The sequence below is a fragment of the Oncorhynchus clarkii genome, chromosome 19, assembly GCF_045791955.1.
Source record: "Oncorhynchus clarkii lewisi isolate Uvic-CL-2024 chromosome 19, UVic_Ocla_1.0, whole genome shotgun sequence".
Classification (NCBI taxonomy): Eukaryota; Metazoa; Chordata; class Actinopteri; order Salmoniformes; family Salmonidae; genus Oncorhynchus; species Oncorhynchus clarkii.
The window spans coordinates 46,562,126-46,578,256 of NC_092165.1; positions in this window are offsets into that span (position 1 = coordinate 46,562,126).

A 16,131-nucleotide genomic window follows, 5' to 3' on the forward strand; every position below is an offset into this window, starting at 1 on the left:
CACACACACACACACACACACACACACACACACACACATGGGTTGGTGTGACAATTGATACACTGCATACCATCACTGAAGGCTCTGAATGCAGTAAGTTACATTACCTACATATATTTGGAGCATACTTTGCAAATTGTGGAATATCAGTGACATTCTATAGCTTTTGATTTGGGCAATACTTGTTTATTGTTATGTTTGTTGCATGGTGTGTTCAGTATTCAATTTCCATAAGATATACTCTGCTGAAAATCCCCGAATATGCATGGTGTTGTTGGTTTTGAATGTTGTGGATTTTAAAATAATCAAAGATTTTATGTCATTATAGCCTGAAATGTGCGAACATGTAGACATTTGGTTCCTCAGTTCCTTCACAGACTGATTCATTTGAGTCATCTGACCATTAGACATAGACCTATTTTACATACCATGTCCACACAACTTGAACGGATGTCTCTGAAGGATTTGCATTCTCTCAAACTAACAATCAACATATTGATAACGTCCACAAAATGATTGATAATTTCAGGCCCAAGACCCCATCCAAAAGTCAGTGCATGTGTCTCACTCCAGCCGACTAACACTGTAAGCTACATTCCATAAACTGTGCATTCCAATTCACAGCCTGTATTTTTCATCCACCTCAAAATCGAACAATGATTAGTTATATTTAGAGATAATGCTAAAGTTTATCTAAAATTTAAAGGGTTGTGATTTAAGTAGACAATGCATACTGTACATTGACCGACAATCAAAATGGGATAGACTATATTATTGGAAAAGCGTATACAGTGCCTTCAGACCACAGGAGGTTGGTGGCATCTTAATTGGGGAGAACAGGCTAGTGTTAATGACTGGAGTGGAATAGTAACAAGTACATGGTTTCCAGGTGTTTGATGCCATCCAATTTGCACCATTCCAGACATTATTATGAGCTGTTCTCCCCTAAGCAGCCTCCTGTGCTTCAGAAAATATTCACACCCCTTGACTTTTTCCAAATTGTGTTGTGTTACAGCCTACATTTAAAATGAATAACATTTAGATTGTGTTTCACTGATTTACACACAATACCCCAAAATGTCAAAGTGGAATAATGTTTTTAGAATGTTTATACATTTATTAAAAATGAAACGCTGAAATGTCCTGAGCCAATAAGTATTTAACCATTTTTTATGGCAAGTCTAAATAAGTTCAGGAGTAAAAATGTACTTAACAAGTCATAATAAGTTGTATGGACACTTTGTGTGCAATAATAGTGTTTAACATGATTTCTGTACCCCACACATACAATTATTTGTAAGGTCCATAAGTTGAGCAGTGAATTTCAAGCACAGAGTCAACCACAAAGACCAGGGAGGTTTTTCTATGGTTCGCAAAAAAGGGCACCATTGGTAGATGGGTGAAAAAAGAAGACATTGAATATCCCTTTGAGCATGGGGAAGTAACAGGCATTCTTCCTAACTCTGTTTCCGGAGAGGAAGGAAACCGCTCAGGGATTTCATGAGGCCAATGGTGAGGCCAATGGTGAGGCCAATGGTGACTTTAAAACAGTTACAGAGTTTAATGGTTGTGATATGAGAACTGAGGATGGATCAACAACATTGTAGTTAAGCCACAATATTAACATAAATTACAGAGGGAAAAGAAGGAAGCCTGTGCATAATGCAAATATTCCAAAACATGCATCCTGTTTGCAATAATGCACTAAAATAATAATGCAAAAAATGTGGAAAAGAGATTAATATTTTGTCCTGAAAACAAAGCATAAAGTTTGGGGAAAATCCAACACAACACATAACTGAATATCACTCTTCAAATTTTCAAGAATGGTGGTGGCTGCATCATGTTATGGGTATGCTTGTCGTTGGCAAGGACTAGGACGTTTTTTTAGGATAAAAATAAATGGAATAGATCTTAGCACAAGCAAAATCCTAGAGGAAAACCTGGTTCAGTTTGCTTTCCAACAGACACTAGGAGACAAATTCACCTTTCAGCAGGACAATAACCTAAAACACAAGGCCAAATTTACACTGGAGTAACATACCAAGATGACATTGAATGTTCCTGAGTGGTATTGTGACAATTTCAACATAAATCGGCTTTAAAATCTATGGCAAGACTTGAAAATGGCTGTCTATTAATGACCTACAACCAACTTGACAGAGCTTTACACATTTTTTGAAGAATAATGGGCAAATATTCTACAATCAGTTGTTTTCCATTAATAATAATACAAACATGTTTTTTTCTTCCACTTTGACATTACAGAGTATTTTGTGTAGATCGTTGACGAAAAATAACAATTGAATACATTTTAATCCCGCTTTGTAACACAACAAATGTGGAAAATGTCAAGAGGTGCGAATACTTTCTGAAGACACTGTATATGGTAAATGTGGCAAAACAATATGCATACACATTACTTTGAGCCCTGTAGTTGATCATAAGATGGATGTTAGCCACATAGCAGTAACGGCAACAAAAACATGGGAACACTTGACTAATGAAGGATACAAAGTATATAGAAAGCAGGTGCTTTCACATAGATGTGGTTCTTCAGTTAATTATGCAACCAACATTTCATCATGCTTAGGGTCAAGTATTAAAATGTTGGGCAGGCTGTTATTTTGCCCATTATTTTGGCTACCTTGACTATGATGACAGTGCCCACATCCACAGGTCATTAGTGGTCACTGAATGGTTTGATGAGCATGAAAATGATGTAAATCCTATGCCATGGCCGTCTCAGTCCCCAGATCTCAACCCAGTTGAATCTCACTTATGGGCGATTCCGGAGCAGCGCCTGAGACAAAGTTTTCCACCACCATCAACAAAATACCAAATTATGGATTATTTTGTGGAAGAATGGTGTCACATCCCTCCAATAGAGATCCAGACACTTAGAATCTATGCCAAGGTTCATTGAAGCTGTTCTGGCACGTGGTGGCCCAACATCCTTTTGGCACTTTATGTTGGTGTTTCCTTTATTTAGGTAATTACCTGTATATTTCTAGGTTTGGAACTGATGATGGACACTTTGATGATTTGGACATCCTAATCTGTCAGGCTATTACTCCATTTGGTTTGTACAAAACAATATTGGTGTAGCACTCTGTAATATTCATAAAAAATGAGTAAAGAACGTACTTAGTTAGATGTAATTAAAATATATCAAAGAGATAATTGTATTTTATAAAAGTTATTCCTGCTATCAAATTCAATCAACATGGGGCAAGTAGCGGTTCCATAAGATATGCAGTTGCCTCTGCAAGCTATGCCAGAGAATATATAATCGTTGCAGCAATTTAATTTAACTTAATTTCTTTACAAATAATGCAAGTTTATTTTTTTTCTTGTGTTTTAAACATTCAAAAACTTAAACTAAGTTGCCACCAAGTGAAAAAGCGAGGAAAACCAGTCTTGAAAACCAGACTGTTTTAATTAAATGAGTATAATTTCATTTATAAATGGGTCATCAAAATATGGGTGTCAGAGCTTAGTTGAAGCAAATTACTTCAGATAGGAAATATTTTTACAGGGTCATCGTGTGTGAAGCAGACTACAGTCCAGATATAGACAAGGATCACCATTAAGCCACATGACCAGTGGTCTCCTGCTTCAGTTGACACAGTTCTCAGTTACAGTAAACAACCAATCAATGACTGAGTGTGTTGCTGAGGTAAAAATGCATTTTCATGAGCATTTCCATGTTTGTCTAATCAAGTACAATTAACAATTGAGAAAGACAGAAAGAGATAAAACATTGACATAATCAAGTACATCTAATATTGATATTTCATTTGTGTATTCTTCAAAGTGTTGAACAAGTTCCATAAAAACTATAATTCTCTCTTGAAAATTATCTTAATGTTATGTGGACATTGTAAGTGACAGTCAGCTGCTTTTCAATGCCAGTGAGCACATCTACCAACTTCTGCTGCTTCAATGTAAGACTTGCTTCCAACAGTTGTGTAAAGTTATCTGGATGTCCTTTGGGTGATGGACCATTCTTCATACACACTGGAAACTGTTTGAGCGTGAAAAACTCAGCAGTTTTGCAGTTCCTGACACACTCAAGCTGGTGCGCCTGGCACGTACTACCATACTCTGTTCAAAGGCACTTAAATATGTTGTCTTGCCCATTCACCCTCTGAATGGCACACATCCACAATCCATGTCTCAATTGTCTCATGGCTTAAAAATCATTCTTTAACCCGTCTCCTCCCCTTCATCTACACTAATTGAAGTGTATTTAACAAGTGACATCAATAAGGGATCATAGCTTTCACCTGAATTCACCTGGTCAGTTTATGTCATTGAAAGAGCAGGTGCTCCTAATGTTTTGTACACTAAGTGTAGTTTACTTGTAAAAAAATTTAAGAATCTTACAAACTCAAACTCTCAAATCCAAAAATGATGCATTATCTACTTACCCATTAATATAGCCGAGGATTGATCATTCCCCATCTACAGGCCTTTGACTGAGTATCTGGAAAAACTCAGCCCACTGGGCACACACTGGTTGAATCAATGTTGTTTCCTCGTAATTTCAATGAAATTATGTTGAACCAACGTGGAATAGACATTGCATTGACGTCTGTGCCCAGTGGGAGGCGTCTCTGTGCTCTCTGAGCTCTTTTTAATAAGGGTTAGTTCCTTCCTTCAATGCGAAGCCCCCAGTAACTCGGCATATCCAAACATAAAAATATATAATAAATGCACCAAAAAGTCCCCTCTCTTTGAACTTGAAGAGCTTGAGTGTATAGTTTTCTAATACTCAATGTTGTAAAGACTCTAGTGCGACAAGCTTTAAAGACAATAGTGAATATGGGGAAGACTCAAAATCTTTGATACTAATGGGTCTAAAATTAGGCCAAGTGCGTAATCCAAGCAATGGCACTCTATTCTGTGAATAGTATAATTCATCACTGTCTTGTGTGTGTGTATAGGACAGATTTAACTTTATTTGTGTCATGTTGTGTCTTGTCTCTGTCCTTTCCCTTCACCCTGTCTCCCTCTGCTGGTCGTTGTTAGGTTACCTTTTCTCCCCCGCTTTCTCCCAGCTGTTCCTTGTCTCCTCTAACTACCCATTCACCCCGTTTCCCACCTGTTCCCTTTTTCCCTCTGATTAGGTCCCTATATCTCTCTCTGTTTCTGTTCCTGTCCTTGTCGGATTCTTGTTTGTGTTTCATGCCTGAGCCAGACTATCGTCATGTTTGCTGTAACCTTGTCCTGTCCTGTCGGAATCTGCCGGTCTATCTGAGCCTACCTATGTTTGGTTATTAAAGAAGCTCTGTTTAAGTTAGTTCGCTTTTGGGTCCTCATTCACTCACCATAACAGAAGAATCCGACCGAGAATGGACCCAGCGACTTCGGATCCTCTCCACTCAGCCGTCGGGATCCAGGGAGCGATGCTAGGCAGACACGAGCAGGAAGTGTCTGCTGCTCGACATGCCGTTGAGACCCTGGCCACCCAAGTCTCCAACCTCACAGAACAGGTTCACCATCTCCGCCTCGATCCACCGGCCACTTCCAGGGCTTTCGAATCTCCGGAGCCCAGAATCAATAACCCGCCGTGTTACTCTGGGGAGCCCACTGAATGCCGCTCGTTCCTCACCCAGTGTGATATTGTGTTTTCTCTCCAGCCCAACACTTACTCCAGGAGCACTGCTCGTGTCGCCTACGTCATATCTCTCCTTATTGGACGGGCTCGTGAGTGGGGCACGGCAATCTGGGAGGCAAGGGCTGAGTGTACTAACCAGTATCAGGACTTTAAGGAGGAGATGATACGGGTTTTTGATCGATCTGTTTTTGGGGAGGAGGCTTCCAGGGCCCTGTCTTCCCTATGTCAAGGCAATGGATCCATAACAGACTACTCTATTGAGTTTCGCACTCTTGCTGTCTCCAGTGGCTGGAACGAGCCGGCCTTGCTCGCTCGTCTTCTGGAGGGTCTCCGCGCAGAGGTAAAGGATGAGATTCTCTCCCGGGAGGTTCCTTCCAGCGTGGATTCCTTGATTGAACTCGCTATTCGCATTGAGCGACGGGTTGATCTTCGTCACCGAGCTCGTGGAAAGGAGCTCGCGCTCTCCGTCGCCCCCCTCTCCGCATCACTACCATCTTCCTCTGCCGGCTCGGGTGCTGAGCCCATGCAGCTGGGAGGTATCCGCATCTCGACTAAGGAGAGGGAACGGAGAATCACCAACCGCCTCTGTCTCTATTGCGGTTCCGCTGGTCATTTTGTCACTTCATGTCCAGTAAAAGGCCAGAGCTCGTCAGTAAGCGGAGGGCTACTGGTGAGCGCTACTACTCCTGTCTCTCCTTCAAGATCCTGCACTACCTTGTCGGTCCATCTACGCTGGACCGGTTCGTCAGCTTCCTGCAGTGCCTTAATAGACTCTGGGGCGGAGGGCTGTTTTATGGACGAGACCTGGGCTCGGGAACATGACATTCCTCTCAGACAGTTAAAGGAGCCCACGGCCTTGTTCGCCCTGGATGGTAGTCCTCTCCCCAGGATTCAGCGTGAGACGCTACCTTTAACCCTCACTGTTTCTGGTAATCATAGTGAAACCATTTCTTTTTTAATTTTTCGTTCACCTTTTACACCTGTTGTTTTGGGCCATCCCTGGCTAGTTTGTCATAATCCTTCCATTAATTGGTCTAGTAATTCTATCCTCTCCTGGAACGTCTCTTGTCATGTGAAATGTTTAATGTCTGCTATCCCTCCTGTTTCCTCTGTCTCTTCTTCACAGGAGGAGCCTGGTGATTTGACAGGGGTGCCGGAGGAATATCACGATCTGCGCACGGTGTTCAGTCGGTCCAGGGCCACCTCTCTTCCTCCACACCGGTCGTATGATTGTAGTATTGATCTCCTTCCGGGAACCACCCCCCCCCGGGGTAGACTATACTCTCTGTCGGCTCCCGAACGTAAGGCTCTCGAAGATTATTTGTCTGTAGCTCTTGACGCCGGTACCATAGTCCCCTCCTCCTCTCCCGCCGGAGCGGGGTTTTTTTTTGTCAAGAAGAAGGACGGGTCTCTGCGCCCCTGCATAGATTATCGAGGGCTGAATGACATAACAGTGAAGAATCGTTATCCGCTTCCTCTTATGTCTTCAGCCTTCGAGATCCTGCAGGGAGCCAGGTTTTTCACTAAGTTGGACCTTCGTAACGCTTACCATCTCGTGCGCATCAGGGAGGGGGACGAGTGGAAGACGGCGTTTAACACTCCGTTAGGGCACTTTGAATACCGGGTTCTTCCTTTCGGCCTCGCTAACGCTCCAGCTGTCTTTCAGGCATTAGTCAATGATGTCCTGAGAGACATGCTGAACATCTTTGTTTTCGTTTACCTTGACGATATCCTGATTTTTTCACCGTCACTCCAGATTCATGTTCAGCACGTTCGACGTGTCCTCCAGCGCCTTTTAGAGAATTGTCTTTTTGTGAAGGCTGAGAAGTGCACTTTTCATGCCTCCTCCGTCACATTTCTCGGTTCTGTTATTTCCGCTGAAGGCATTAAGATGGATCCCGCTAAGGTCCAAGCTGTCATTGATTGGCCCGTCCCTAAGTCACGCGTCGAGCTGCAGCGCTTTCTCGGCTTCGCGAACTTCTATCGTCGTTTCATCCGTAATTTCGGTCAGGTGGCAGCTCCTCTCACAGCCCTTACTTCTGTCAAGACGTGCTTTAAGTGGTCCGTTTCCGCCCAGGGAGCTTTTGATCTCCTCAAGAATCGTTTTACATCCGCTCCTATCCTTGTTACACCTGACGTCTCTAGACAGTTCGTTGTCGAGGTTGACGCGTCAGAGGTGGGCGTGGGAGCCATTCTTTCTCAGCGCTCCCTCTCTGACGACAAGGTCCACCCATGCGCGTATTTTTCTCATCGCCTGTCGCCGTCGGAACGTAACTATGATGTGGGTAACCGCGAACTGCTCGCCATCCGGTTAGCCCTAGGCGAATGGCGACAGTGGTTGGAGGGGGCGACCGTTCCTTTTGTCGTTTGGACTGACCATAGGAACCTTGAGTACATCCGTTCTGCCAAACGACTTAATGCGCGTCAGGCGCGTTGGGCGCTGTTTTTCGCTCGTTTCGAGTTCGTGATTTCTTATCGTCCGGGCTCTAAGAACACCAAGCCTGATGCTTTGTCTCGTCTCTTCAGTTCTTCAGTAGCCTCCACTGACCCCGAGGGGATTCTCCCTGAGGGGCGTGTTGTCGGGTTGACTGTCTGGGGAATTGAGAGGCAGGTAAAACAAGCGCTCACTCACACTCCGTCGCCGCGCGCTTGTCCTAGGAACCTTCTTTTCGTTCCCGTTCCTACTCGTCTGGCCGTTCTTCAGTGGGCTCACTCTGCCAAGTTAGCCGGCCACCCTGGCGTTCGGGGTACGCTTGCTTCCATTCGCCAGCGTTTTTGGTGGCCCACCCGGGAGCATGACACGCGTCGTTTCGTGGCTGCTTGTTCGGTCTGCGCGCAGACTAAGTCCGGTAACTCTCCTCCTGCCGGCCGTCTCAGGCCGCTTCCTATTCCCTCTCGACCGTGGTCTCACATCGCCTTAGATTTTGTCACCGGACTGCCTTCGTCAGCGGGGAAGACTGTTATTCTTACGGTTGTCGATAGGTTCTCTAAGGCGGCTCATTTCATTCCCCTTGCTAAGCTTCCTTCTGCTAAAGAGACGGCACAAATCATCATCGAGAATGTTTTCAGAATTCATGGCCTTCCGTCAGACGTCGTTTCGGACAGAGGTCCGCAATTCACGTCTCAATTTTGGAGGGAGTTTTGCCGTTTGATTGGGGCTTCCGTCAGTCTCTCTTCCGGCTTTCACCCCCAGTCTAACGGTCAAGCAGAACGGGCCAATCAGACTATTGGTCGCATCTTACGCAGTCTTTCTTTTCGCAACCCTGCGTCTTGGTCAGAACAGCTCCCCTGGGCAGAATACGCCCACAACTCGCTTCCTTCGTCTGCGACCGGGCTATCTCCTTTTCAGAGTAGCCTCGGGTACCAGCCTCCGCTGTTCTCATCTCAGTTCGCCGAGTCCAGCGTCCCCTCCGCTCAGGCTTTTGTCCAACGTTGCGAGCGCACCTGGAAGAGGGTCAGGTCTGCACTTTGCCGTTATAGGGCGCAGACTGTGAGGGCTGCTAATAAGCGTAGAACTAAGAGTCCTAGATATTGTCGCGGTCAGAGAGTTTGGCTCTCCACTCAGAACCTTCCCCTTAAGACGGCTTCTCGCAAGTTGACCCCGCGGTTCATTGGTCCGTTCCGTATTTCTCGGGTCATTAATCCTGTCGCAGTTCGACTTCTTCTTCCGCGATACCTTCGTCGCGTCCACCCGGTCTTCCATGTCTCCTGTATTAAGCCCGTTCTTCGCGCCCCCGCTCGTCTTCCCCCCCCCCCCCCCCCCCCCATCCTTGTCGAGGGCGCACCCATCTACAGGGTCCGCAGGATTTTGGACATGCGTCCTCGGGGCCGTGGTCACCAGTACCTTGTCGATTGGGAGGGGTACGGTCCTGAGGAGAGGAGTTGGGTTCCCTCTCGGGACGTGCTGGACCGTGCGCTGATCGAGGATTTCCTCCGTTGCCGCCAGGTTTCCTCCTCGAGTGCGCCAGGAGGCGCTCGGTGAGTGGGGGGGTACTGTCATGTTGTGTCTTGTCTCTGTCCTTTCCCTTCACCCTGTCTCCCTCTGCTGGTCGTTGTTAGGTTACCTTTTCTCCCCCGCTTTCTCCCAGCTGTTCCTTGTCTCCTCTAACTACCCATTCACCCCGTTTCCCACCTGTTCCCTTTTTCCCTCTGATTAGGTCCCTATATCTCTCTCTGTTTCTGTTCCTGTCCTTGTCGGATTCTTGTTTGTGTTTCATGCCTGAGCCAGACTATCGTCATGTTTGCTGTAACCTTGTCCTGTCCTGTCGGAATCTGCCGGTCTATCTGAGCCTACCTATGTTTGGTTATTAAAGAAGCTCTGTTTAAGTTAGTTCGCTTTTGGGTCCTCATTCACTCACCATAACAATTTGTACAGACAAGAGCTCAATGTCTGTACTTGACACTCGCCTGGGTATGATTTAGGACTTCTAAATTATCACAATGTTTTGAAGGGGGAAACTACCCTGGGCAGGCCAAAAGACTCTCACGCAGTGTACAGTACCTTTGTGTGACTCCCATTCAACAAGACGGAGAGCATCTCAGGACGAATGACAAAAAAAAGACAGAGACAGCTCCTGAGGATGATACATGAGAAACCTTCTGTGGAGAAAGTGGCAACTTGGCAACTGTTTGACTCTAAAAAGAAGCGCCATGTCAACGTTTTGATGTCTTCGACTTCAAATTAATTATCATGGACATTGTCATGGAAACTAGTAGCAAACTACAATTAAAATTTGAGCTGAGGTGACAGGATATGTGATTGTTGGCAGAGATTCAACTCAAAGGTTGATTTTCCTGTCTCTTGAGGCAGTGTCTAGATGCCCATACATCTTATTGTCTGTGTGGCAGACATGCGGCACATAATGTACAGAAGTTGAGACTTTACAAAAACATAGCTGTTTGTGAAAATAAGAAAGTTTGCATGAGGTATTATTATCACTCACAAACCTCCTAGTGAAAAAGTACAACACAAAAGCCATGGTTCCTTAATGATGTAATCCCTGCAATGCAACCATCATTGACTTCTCTTCCACTGTCTGTCTGTGCTGTCTTCCTGTCCACATGATTTCCAAACAGGCAGTGGCAGAGAGTCCAGAGAGAGGATGATAAATGTCTCCCTCCCATGTTCTGACTTGCTCTGCCAGCTAACCACATCAAGGAGGCGCTCTGAAAGCAAAGGGACAGAGACATGATGATGACATTTGTCTTTTTAAATGAAAACGTATCATTTCACAGTTGCTCTGGACTGGCTCTCTAGGGGATTCTGAGGCTGTTTTGGTCAACAGAGCGAGGCAGAAGCAGAGGCAACGCAGCAATAAGCAAAAACCACAGGATCACTTTGAATTGCTGAGCCTCAACTCTGATTATTACATACAGAAGACTAAAGCAGCATGAAATTATCTTTGCATACACATTTAAAATAGTTCCCTTTATAGGACAGTGTCAGGAGTGCATGCAGAGAATAGTTTTGCAAACCAGAATTATGCTTGCCATTCCTGTGCCGTTTTAGTCGTGGGTATGCAAATATAGCAACCATTTCCAAAAGGAAAATGCGGATCTTCACATAAGAATATGTGTGTTTCCCGAGGAAAAATATAGACTTTTGTGATTGCTTCAGCAGTTTTTAATGTCATAAATGTGCTGTGAGAGGAGCTCTCGAGTTTGGAACTCGGTAGTGAGTGGTGCAACCGAGGACAGATTATTTTTTATGTGTTACGCGCTTCAGCACTCAGTGGCCCCATTTGGTGAGCTTGTGTGGCCTACCACTTTGCAGCTGAGCCATTGTTGCTCCTAGACGTTTCCACTTCACAATAACAGCATTTACAGATGACCGGGTCAGCTCTAGCAGGGCAGAAATGTGACAAACTGACTTGTTGGAAAGGTGGCATCCTATGACGGTGCCACGTTGTAAGTCACTGAGCTCTTCAGTAAGGCCATTCTATTGCCAATGTTTGTCTGTGGAGATCGCATGGCTGTGTGCTTGATTTTATACACCTGTCAGCAACTGGTGTGGCTGAAATAGCCAAATACACAAATTTGAGGGGGTGTCCACATACTTTTATAAATATAGTGTACAGTATATACTGTGCTTAATGCTGCCACATGCCAAGTGTTACCAACGAGCTGTGTGGCATCAGATTTAAAGTCTTATGAGGTGATAATGTCGATTTGGGCAGGAAAATGTAGTTGCATGTGAACAACATTTGCGGTATCTACAGAAATGATACATTATTAAGTGCATCACAGTGGTGTTTTAATCACAGTGGTGTTTGAAGAAGCACGATCAGAAGGGAACTAGTTAAGAGCTTCAACATCAGAAAAAACCTCTGCAACCCAAATATCGATTCCATTGCCTTTTTTTCTGACAGTAAAGACAATAGTATGAAGGCATCATACAAGTTCTTGAACATAATGTTCCTCTTTTGTACAATGACAACTTAGGCCTATGATTCCCACAAACAACCATTATGGTGTAATAAAACCCACAAACATATAAAAGGTTTAGGAAGTCTTCATACAGGTATACTTTCTGTAGGTATGTTAGGATGCAATCACAGACATGGTCTTTACCATTGAATTGATGCTTGCTTTCAAGTAAAAAATACCCAACATCAAAGGTATATTGCATGTAACTCAACATGGGTAGGCCAAGGTGAAGAGGTAGTCCAAGGTGAAGAGGTAGTCCAAGGTGAAGAGGTAGTCCAAGGTGTAGAGGTAGTCCAAGGTGAAGAGGTAGTCCAAGGTGAAGAGGTAATCCAAGGTGAAGAGGTAAGCCAAGGTGAAGAGGTAGTCCAAGGTGAAGAGGTAGTCCAAGGTGAAGAGGTAATCCAAGGTGAAGAGGTAGGCCAAGGTGAAGAGGTAGTCCAAGGTGAAGAGGTAGTCCAAGGTGAAGAGGTAGTCCAAGGTGAAGAGGTAGGCCAAGGTGAAGAGGTAGTCCAAGGTGAAGAGGTAGTCCAAGGTGAAGAGGTAGGCCAAGGTGAAGAGGTAGTCCAAGGTGAAGAGGTAGTCCAAGGTGAAGAGGTAGGCCAAGGTGAAGAGGTAGACATACACTGCAATTTTGACTTTCCTGTTCATTGCCTTGAATTTCATGAATGCCCTGACTATCAAGATGAGTGATACTAACTTTATACTGCAATAGGTTGGGTAATAAAGCTGACAACACAAGGATTAGATGTTGTAATGTCAAAGAGCTTGAACCTTAGTACGATAAAGATCAATGATGCAGCGTTCTGAATGGGTCTGGTTGGTAAGTTTAGGATTGAAACTGAACCAAACTAGAGTGTGCCCCAAGTTCCCAGACCTTGGTCTAGGATGACTCAGCCAGTGATGGCTAACGCAGCGTCTGAAAGCTGGGTGGCCAGCATCCTGCGTCTGGGGATGACGGACAAAGAGACTGGAAGTTCAGCGGTCCGGGTCTACGCTGAGTGACATGTCAGAGGCATGCAGAACCTGTCGAGCTGCGGTGGAATATCACGTACAATGGGTCACGGAATGAACACTGTCACCATGGAGAACACTGTGATCGTGAGAGATAAAGCAACAAAAAGGTAAAAGAAAAACAAAGCAGGTTGTCATTAATCAGACCTCTGACAGCACCCTGCTCCTGCCACTCTCTTGGAATTTTGGATGACAGCCTGGGCCAGTTAGTACAGCCAGCAACCAGCAGACATTAGCCATGTGTTTTAAAAAGACTCAGGGCCTGGTTCACTGTTGGTTCATAAACTAAGACAGCTTCACAACTAAACCAACATACACTGACGTGAATTATTGACTTTGTCAACATCTGGAACATACAGCATGTCTCTGTGTCTGGATACTGTATGCTGAGATTAATCTCTGTGTCTAGATGCTGTATGTTACGTATATGTCTCTGTGTCTGGATACTGTATGCTGATATTAATCTCTGTGTCTAGATACTGTATGTTATGTATATGTCTCTGTGTCTAGATACTGTATGTTACGAATATCTCTGTGTCTAAATATTGTATGTTACAGTCAATGGTGTGCGTACTGGGAGTGGAGTCAGGTGCAGGAGAGCAGAGAGTTGTGAACAGGCGCACACTTTATTTAGACAGGAGAAACCAACAGACGGACGCCACTGCGTCGAAACCTCCATCGAATATGCTAAAGTGCAAAACGCGCAAACAGTCACAACAATAAAGTACAAACAAATAAACATACCTTGTGAATATAAAACACGGAATAAACGCACACCAGAAATAGCGTGTCAAAAATAACACGTAACACGAAACAATCACACACAAAGACATGAGGGGGAACAGAGGAATAAATACATGTACTGTGATTGGGGAATGAAAACCAGGTGTGCAGGGAACAAGACAAAACGAATGGATAAATTAAAAATGGAGTGGCGATGGCTAGAAAGAAGGTGACATCGACCGCCGAACACCGCCTGAACAAAGAGAGGAGCCGACTTTGGCGGAAGTCGTGACAGTTACGTATCTTTCTGTGTCTTGATACTGCATGTTACCTATATCTCTGTGTCTAGATACTGTATGTTACGTATGTCTCTGTGTCTAGATACGGTATGTTACGTATGTCTCTGTGTCTAGATACTGTATATTATGTATATTTCTGTGACTAGATACTGTATGTTACGTATGTCTCTGTGTCTAGACACTGTATGTTTCACATGTCTTTGTGTCTAGATAATGTATGTTACGTATTGTGTGGGGGGGGGGGGGGGGGGGGGGGTCGGATCTAGGGGGGAGATGTGTGGCAAAGAAGGGGGTCGAGTGATAAATGGCAGATATGTGAGAGCAGAACTAATAAACGGGCTCTGACCGATCACTAAAATGGCCACCACGATCAGAACAACAGATCACAAAATGGCCGACTGCCAAAACTACAATTCCCAGAAGCAAGCGGAACCCTCAGAAGGTGGGGCCGACCCAGAGATAAAGGGTCAATACAAACCAGGAAGAGAGAGAGACGGCTGGAAGGATCTGTGAACCATACAGAAAGAGATGATATATATTGGCTGGCTTTACCGTGTAAAGGTAGAAAAAAAAATGTTCAGTTAACACTCCAAAGGGGAGTCAGGTTTTTTTTGTGGCTTTGTTTGGTTAGGACAATTTCTCAGGAAAATTAGTATGGAGGGAGCCCTGTTACAAGCGGCGGCCGCCCAACAAGAGGCAACTAGAGCTCAACAAATAGCTCATCAGGATGTAATGTGAATGTATCAGGACACGTTACAGGTCCAGCAACTCAGCAACCAGCTGCTCAGAGAAGAGCAAGAGATAAACACACGGGAGTTAAGAGAATGCCTAAAGGGGCTAGCTGACCAAATTGAGGCTCAGTTACCAGCTGCAAATACCCAGAGACGGGCCAATCCTTTTCTTAAAAAAATGACAAAGCAGGATGATGTGGAAGCATATCTTACCACCTTCGAAAGGACGGCAGAGAGGGAGAAGTGGTCGAAAGAAGAATGGGCAGGGCTTCTGGCACCATACCTGGCATGGGACGCTTAAAAAGTGTATTTCAACCTGGAGTTGAAAGATGCACAGGATTACGATAAACTAAAGGGAGCGATTCTGACTCGACTGGGAGTGACCGATACCGTGAGGGCACACCTCTTCCACAAGTGGTCCTTCCGGCCTGGACAACCCCCCTGAACACAGATGTTCGACTTGATTCACCTGGCACGGAAATGGTTGCGACCAGAGATCCGTTAATCCGCCGAGAACGTTAAGACCATCGTACTCGACCAGTTTCAGAGAGGTCTACCCCAAGAAGTGTGACGATGGGTTGGCCAGAACGAGGTACTTTCCGCCGACCATCTCGTGGGCCTGGTAGAAGGGTATTGTACGGCAGACCTCGTTGATAATGAACAGCCCGGTACTGGTGGGGCTGGGGTCGATCTGAATCCAGAGGATGACTAACTAGAACCAGCAGACCTGGCAGGGTCCTTGACTAATTTCAGGACGGCCCAAAACAAGGATCCAACCCTGCAGCATGCCAGAGCAGATGTGCAGGTCGTAGATGGTACTCCCATAAATTATGGGATGATGCCTAATAGTTTTCCCCACTTCATCATGAAAAAGGGCTTGGTGTACAAAGTCTCAAAAATAGGGGTTGATGTGGTGGAACAGTTGTTGGTACCCACCCGGTACCGGAGGACAGTACTGGATCTAGCTCATGGGCACATTCTGGATGGACACCTTGGTATTGATAAAACCCGAGACCGGATTGTAAGGAGGTTTTACTGGCCAGGAATTCAGGCTGAAGTGGCTCGGCATTGTGGAGAGTGCCCGGAGTGCCAGTTAACTTCTTGGTGACAGGGGGCAGTATTTTCACGTCCAGATGAAATGCATGCCCAAATTCAACTGCCTGCTACTCATCCCCAGAAGATAAGACATGCATATTATTAGTAGATTTGGGTAGGGAACACTCTGAAGTTTCTAAAACTGTTTGCATCATGTCTGTGAGTATAACAGAACTTATTTAGCGGTCAAAATCCCGAGAACAAACCATTCAGATTTTTTTTT